Source organism: Eleginops maclovinus, chromosome 1, assembly GCF_036324505.1.
Source record: "Eleginops maclovinus isolate JMC-PN-2008 ecotype Puerto Natales chromosome 1, JC_Emac_rtc_rv5, whole genome shotgun sequence".
Taxonomy (NCBI): domain Eukaryota; kingdom Metazoa; phylum Chordata; class Actinopteri; order Perciformes; family Eleginopidae; genus Eleginops; species Eleginops maclovinus.
In genome coordinates, this window is record NC_086349.1 from 2124783 (window position 1) to 2133217 (window position 8435).

The window sequence follows — 8435 nt, forward strand, 5'->3', positions numbered from 1 at the left end:
TAGTGCCTCTACTTTAAAGAGTCCTCTCCTGCTGATGTTCAGGTGTATATCAGTATGTAGTGCCTCTACTTTAAAGAGTCCTCTCCTGCTGATGTTCAGGTGTATATCAGTATGTAGTGCCTCTACTTTAAAGAGTCCTCTCCTGCTGATGTTCAGGTCAGTATGTAGTGTCTCTACTTTAAAGAGTCCTCTCCTGCTGATGTTCAGGTGTATATCAGTATGTAGTGCCTCTACTTTAAAGAGTCCTCTCCTGCTGATGTTCAGGTGTATATCAGTATGTGGTGTCTCTATTTTAAAGAGTCCTCTCCTGCTGATGTTCAGGTGTATATCAGTATGTAGTGTCTCTACTTTAAAGAGTCCTCTCCTGCTGATGTTCAGGTGTATATCAGTATGTAGTGTCTCTACTTTAAAGAGTCCTCTCCTGCTGATGTTCAGGTGTATATCAGTATGTAGTGTCTCTACTTTAAAGAGTCCTCTCCTGCTGATGTTCAGGTGTATATCAGTATGTAGTGTCTCTACTTTAAAGAGTCCTCTCCTGCTGATGTTCAGGTGTATATCAGTATGTAGTGTCTCTACTTTAAAGAGTCCTCTCCTGCTGATGTTCAGCTGTATATCAGTATGTAGTGTCTCTATTTTAAAGAGTCCTCTCCTGCTGATGTTTAGGTGTATATCAGTATGTAGTGTCTCTACTTTAAAGAGTCCTCTCCTGCTGATGTTCAGGTGTATATCAGCATGTAGTGTCTCTACTTTAAAGAGTCCTCTTCTGCTGATGTTCAGCTGTATATCAGTATGTAGAGTCTCTACTTTAAAGAGTCCTCTCCTGCTGATGTTCAGGTGTATATTAGTATGTAGCAGAGATGGAAATTCACTTTTTTTGCCCACCGGCCACTGTGGCTGGTAGATTCTAAAATGTACCAGCCACTCAACTTTTTTACCAGCCACTTTTTATACGTAATATATATATATGCGTTAATGTTTACAATATAATAGGGTATATTATGTTTTTCTAATCAGTAGGCCTACCAACTAGTTTTTCATCAGAATTGATTATACAATAAGTAGGTGCTACCAAAGAACTGAGTTGCAAATGTTACAGTCTTACTGCATATGATATGATAAACTATACACAAGTATCTGCCATGTTAAGTAATGTTTATTCTGGAAAACATTGTGCCATTAAACTTCATAAATGTATCTATTTCCTCAGGAAAAGGTTAACACTTTCAGTCGCAGACAACACAAGCACAAGCCACTTGCAACCATTACAAATACAAACCATAGGCATAGACAGTGCATCAAACTATCCAAGATCCAAGATGCTTCATAGAAAAGGATGATCTCCAAAACATCAGCGAGAAAACTTTTAGAGAAGTCACCACAGTTCAGCATGTTGAACCCTGAGTCCACACAACAGTACAGAACAATTCTGTCAACCTCAATGTCCCAGTTCCAAATGTTAATATAACATTGAGATAACTCATGGTCCTTCACGGCTTCCAATTTCAGGTTTCTTGTCCCCACGATGAAGTTGCTTGACCTGTGAGCGTCCGATGCGTACTGACGACAGGCTGAGCAGCACATGGTCTGGCTCGTGTCCTCGTACACCAGCCTGTCGCGATCTGTTGTTCGCCATCTCTCATTAAAAAAGCGCTTAGCCTTTTTTGCGGTGGTAGGTCTACTATCGTTTGCATTTAAAAACTTTGAGGTGGTCACCAAAAAAAGAACTACAGTCTGTAAAACATGCGGGACGAAGATAACAGACGGAGACAGACAACTTCCAACTTCGTTCGACATTTGAAGTTGCACAAAGAACGGTAAGTTTTTAATGAAAGCCAACACTAGCTTATCGGCTAACTGCTAGCTAGCTACATATCAATGAGACTGTAAACGTCACTCGGCTTACAAACACGCTAAACGGCATCTCCTGTGGGTTCATTAATGGATAAGTTCACTATGTTGCACTTTGAGCCCCCTTTCTGGGTCGTCTTGGATGAAACAGAAATGTTGACGATTGGTCCAGTCTCCAGCTTTTGGCTAATTTGGAATCACCCCCTGCTTCAGAATGGTTGGCTGCAGGCATTCATAACATTGTCCTTAAAACAACCCTAAACATCTGTTTCAAAGATGAGCAACTCACCGAGTGGTAAGTGGTGTTCGTAGTTGTTTTTAAAAAATATATCGGCAAAATATTTGGTTTCCATCCGTGTTATTTGTTATTGTGGAACTAGCTATGTTTTCACATACCTCACTGAGTAGGCTATTAACTTCCGCTTGATATTTGGAATACAAAATGGCAAATTAAACACGACAGAAACTGTATTTCACTAAGACACTCGTTTTGGAGCATCACCACTAACCAGTGAGCACTCGGTGAGTTGCACATCTTTGAAAACTAATGTTTTCAGGTTGATTTAAGGACCGCTTTATGAATGCCCTTACATGGGGCTCAAAGTGCAAAATAGTGAACTTATCCATACTCATATTGTAAAAGGATAGTTTAGGATTTTTTGAAGCGAGATTGTATGTACTTAGCAGCTAGTCAGTGGATATACACAGTAGACTGCTGCCAGCAGCAACACTAAACCAAGCCTAATCAAATCAAGGTCAGTTTAATGTACTTTATATTATAAATATGTGTACCTTTTAGCTTGCTGCCAGACGATTTTTTCCGATAGGAAAACTAAGTATATCTCACTCTCTCCAGCACACCAGATTCCATTGACAAAAATGGCTATTTTACTTTGCAGCACAAAGGAGTTGCTAGTCTACTGCTGCCTCATTCAGGTCGTTTATGTCCATCCATCCATCCATCTTCACACCTTGGGCAACTCGGAGAAGAATAGAGTCCAACCCCTATCCAGAAGTAAGGTTCCAGAGCCGACGCTGTGCGTAGAGGTGAGCCCCACCAGATCCAACTGGTAACGCTCCACCTCCCGCACAAGCTCCGGCTCCTTCCCCCCCAGAGAGGTGACATTCCACGTCCCCAAAGCCAACTTCTGTCGCCTGAGTCTGGTCCGTCGAGACCCTCTGCTTTCACTGCCACCCTTCTGGCAGCGCACCCGACTCCATCGTTGTTTCCCGTAGGTGCCCGGCCGGGCTCCGTGGCAAGCCCGGCCACCAGACGCTCGCTGACGAGTCCTCCTTCTGGGCCTGGCTCCAGAAGGGGACCCCGGGCTTCCTCCGGGCCGGGTATCCTCGCTTCCAATTGTGTTATTCATGAAGTCTTTTTGAACCAATCTTAGTCTGACCCCTTACCTGAGACCAATTTGCCATGGGAGACCCTACCAGGAACACAAGGTTCCAGACAACACAGCCCCCAGGTTCATCGGGGCACACAAACCTCTCCACCACGATAAGGTGCTGGTTCTCGGAAAGGTCGCTTATGTAATTTAGGTAAATCACAACAAAGCTGAACTATCAACGAAGACATTAAACGTATTCATTGAGCCAGCAGTAGACCGGCAATTTCTGTGTGATGCAGGTAAAACTGCTGTTTTTGCCAACAATCAGGTGTGCTGAAGGGAGTGAATTAACAAGCATACTTCAGTTTCCTGTCGGAAAGGGCTGCTTGATGACAAGGTAAAGCAGGACAAATATAAATTAATATAGTAAGTGTACACTGAAAATGGAAATGTATTTTATCAATGTAATGTTAAAACACAATCTTACGGTATACTATACAATTCATAATAATACAGAAATAAAATTAACACAATGTTAGCATTGATATATGAGGAGATAGTTTCAAATGCAATTTATGTGTGGCTATAAGGGACTTTCTGACATCTGTTTTATATGCTTACCTGTTACAGATTTGAAGAATACCAGATGAGTAGAAGCATCATAGATGAACCACAACAGCCTTCAATCTCACAATTCTTGGACAGTCGTGTAGCGCATTACAGCATGAGTCATCCACAGCAGAAGGCTATCAGTAACGCAATACTGTCTGACTTGATTATTGATTGCAACCTTCCCCTGTCTATTGTGGAACACAAGAGTTTTCGGCACTTTCTGACAGTAATTGACAGTAAGTACAGCCCAGTGTGTCTCAGAACGTTGACATCAAAAACAGAGAGCCTCGCTGGGGAGAGACGTTCAAGATTAAAAACTCAATTGAGCAACACTGAGCATGTTTCAGTCACTGTGGACATTTGGTCTGACCGAAAGATGAGGGGATTCCTTGGTGTCACTGTCCACTGGATAGAGAAAGAGACAGCTGAAGAGAGGATACAGCTAAATACAAATCTCTTGGCCTGCAGTCGCTTCAAAGGCTCACACACAGCTGAACGAATCTGTGACCAATTTGAGTCAATATGCGATGAATACAACATCAAAGATAAATTGGACTACATTATTAGTGACAATGCTGCTAACGAGCGAAAGGCATTCAATGTGTGCTTCCCCAGTGAACAAGAGGATGATGACGGAGATCATCTTGATGACCCTGATCTCTGGTGTGACTTAACCCTGGAAGAACAGCAAACGGTAGATGCTGCTATGGCAAAGAAACAGCGCCTGCAGTGTTTTGCGCATACTCTTCAGATGGTGGTGGGAGACGGTTTGAAAGAAACAAAGTGGCATGTCCTTCTCTTTCCAAGTTATCAAAACATAGCTCATTGCTGCACACAAGCACAACATTCAAAGATGTGTTTGATAGTGAATTTGGGGAACAGAAAGGTATCCCTGCTGCAGCCAACACAAGATGGAACTCAACACTGATGCAAGTAAAGGCAGTTCTCCAGTGTGATCATCTAAAGCTCTGTGCCATTCTAGAAAAGGCTGGGCATAAGGAGTTGTCATTCACACCACGAGAGTGGAATCTGTTGAAGGAGTTGGTGGACATCTTGAAGCCGTTTGGAGAAGCAACTGATTTGACACAGGGAGAGAAGGTCGTCACAATCAGTGCAGTTGTTCCATCCGTCTTGTCCCTCAATCATCACCAAGCCTCAAGTTCGTTTCCTAAACGGCCTGGTCGGAAGTCTCCAGGCATCCCTGAACAAAAGATTTCTTGGGATCTTCATTAACGTGAAAATGGCCGGGACTCAAGATGGGATCACTGCCCCCCATCAGACCCAGTCTACCTCAAAGCAGCCGCCTTGGATCCAGCCTTTTCTCTGCTGTGGGTGGAGCACCATGTACTGGTTAATCGTGACATCAAGGCAGAGGTGGCACAACGAGTTAAAGGTAAATATTATTGACTTCAATGCAACTTTTTTTCTCGTAGTCTGATCTTATTGACAGCATCAATAATTGCATTGTTCAGTCTAACACTGTATCACCAACACCAATGGTAATAAGGGCTCTTTTGTTTCTGCTGTTAAATGTTTTTCCAGAATTGATCCTGCAAGATGCTGCAGAGACTGAGCAACCTGTGCCTCTGGTTGATGAAGAAGAGCAAGAGGACTTTGGACAAGGAGAAGGGCTGTTTGCTGCATACCATAAGAGGCAGAAGAAGGATGTTGGGAGCACTCCAGCACTACAGCTAATCACTACCTAGACACAGCCACAGGACAGAACGCCCTTTTGTTCTGGGCACTGAACATGAAGTCTCTTCCTTCACTCTTCCGAGAGGCCACCAGAGTCTTGGCAGTGCCTGCCTCTAGTGCGCCAGTGGAGCGAGTTTTCAGCCATGGTGGCAACATACTGCGTCCCCATCGTGCACAAATGACTGACAGACTTTTGGCCAATTTGATCTTTTGCAAATGCAATGCAGCATAGGGCCCTGACATAGAAAAGCACAACTCTGTTCATTGTCATGTTCATGACACTTCACATCTAGTGGTAACACATTTACCTGTTTGAGGGTGAAGACATGTTTTTTAGTTCAAGGCTAGATTTAAGTTTTAAGGTGAAGAGTGTTTTGCAAAAATAAGGATCTTTTGAGACCGTTATAGTGCAATAAGCAATGGAAATACAATGTCAGCACTTTCTGTGGAAATTACATTTGCCTTTGTTTATTTCAAATGTGTTTGAACAATGTTCTTGGTTTGATAAATATATAGAGATCTTAAAAGCATACATGATTTGTGTAAATATTATTTCTCCATTGTTAAAAGGACTTGAAACTCAAACGGTAGGACTAGGGACTTGACTTGAGACTTATCGGTCTTGACTTGGGACTTGACTCGGGACTTGAAAGCAAAGACTTGAGACTAACTTGTAACTTGCAAAACAATGACTTGGTCCCACCTCTGTTACATAGTGATGTCACTACGTGGTTGAAGTAATCAAAGGAATCCAATGGAGGCGTTTCGGGGGGGTGGGGGATTTTTGCCTTTGCAGACCATTTATATATGCACACAGACCTATTTACACAGAGAGAGAAAACCCCTAAAAATCAGGGGCGGATCTCTTTGAATGGAACACCTAGCAGATAGTTTGGTTATGTATAGTCACACAGTTCCACACAAAACACAGCAGACACTCTGACTTAAATACCTGATTTGGGGGGATATCTGATTTAGTCTTCTCATTCTTTGGGCTTAGGAAATACATAAAGTCAATCCAAGTTCAATAGCTGAAGTCACTTACAGTTAAAGTCAGGTTTTTTCTGGTTTTGTATTTTAAGTCAAGTCTAAAGTAATCAAATTCTTGATGTCATGTGATCCCATTTATGAGCCACCAGCCGTAAAATCTTCACCTAAAAATATAGTGATTACTGGAAATTAAAATATTAATAAAAAATCTTACAAGGAACAAATATAACAGTTTAAAGGATAAGGAAATGATCAGCAAATATGCTAAATATTAACAAAATGCAGAAAATGAGGCGAAGGAAGTGATGCTAAGACTGTGTCTATGATTAGTTAGAATAAGATTAGATAATACTTTACTTTTTTACATTCACACTGAAATGTGTCTGGAATTACTTGCTCCCAAAAATTAGCAGAATAACATAAAAACAACATGTAAAAAATCAGGTCACCCTCCAGCAATATCTGAGAAAAACACAATGTCACGAACATTATACATCCAAATGTCAATGTGAAAAACGGAATATAAAACTCTACTCCTAATCATGTACTGTGATTCCCTGTGTGATAATGAAACTGTGGATATCCAACCTGCTAAAAGAAGATAGACCTTTATACACAGTCTTAGCATCACTTCCTTCGCCTCATTTCCTGAAATTCAGTTTTCCACTCTGTTTATTTTTTACACAAATTCACACAGTTATAGTATACACATGCAACGAGAGAATCCAGAGCGGAGAGGCAGCCAGTCTAGCCGGTGCCAGGGATCAGGTGGTTCGGTGCCTTGCTCAAGGGCACCGTGGCAGTGGCCCAGGAGGTGATCTGGCTCCTCTCCAGTATCAGTCCAAACTTCGTCTTCCTTGTTCTGATCGGGACGTGAACCAGCGACCCTTCAGTTCAAAGTCCAAGTCCCTAGAGACTAGACCACTGCCTTCCTAAAAGAGGAGGTCATTTCCCCTGAACTTTAATTATAGAGAGCCACAGACTGAGGTGAGTGTGTGTGTGTGTGTGTGTGTGTGTGTGTGTGTGTGTGTGTGTGTGTGTGTGTGTGTGTGTGTGTGTGTGTGTGTGTGTGTGTGTGTGTGTGTCTCTCACTGTGCCTGTAAACATACCCGGCAACATCAGCACATCTGCAAGCAGCTGTTTAACAACCAGTCCTTCCTTTAATCCCTTGCGCTCGGATTGTTTTTCTTTTCTTTTATCCTACAACCGATTTTTAAACATTTACCTATTTTTTTTCTGATGTCATTCAATGATCCTCCATGTCTCCATCTCACAGGGAACTCAGTGTCTAATCCTCACTGTTGATTAAGGATTACAGCTGGAGAGCCGGGAGCGCTCTCTGACGTGTTATGGCTGAGCTGCTGTTGTGGCCCTCAGGCTGAGCTGCCACCCCCCCCCCCACACACACACACACACACACACACATATACACGCGCACAAACACACACACCCTCTACCGCCCACCTGCCTGTCACCACCCAGAGGATGCACCGGGCGTGATGGCTGTCTCATTTGAATGCATGTTAGAGCTGTCCTATACACCATGCAAATGTGTCCCTCACATCTGTCAACACAACCAGTTACCCGTCCTTCCCCTCTATCCTGAGTCTGACATGTTGGCAGCAGAGACAGAGTTAATTATTACATTAAACATACAGGTTGGAATTTTTTTTTAAAGTGCCTGACTGTAATTTTACATACAATGATTTAGAAACAGTTGATATATTTGCAAAAAAGGGGGGTAAAATATGACCTCCAGACTGTGAACTTCTGGATAAATATATCTTTAACATTATATTGTGTATTATTTGTGATATCTGTCTTAAATACTGTAGTGTGTTTTAAATAGTTTAATGCCTGCAGACACTGCTGCATAACAAAATAATTTCATTTTTTTGGGATCAATAAATCTATACATCTATCATCCATCTACTGTATATATTTGTTTTGGAATAT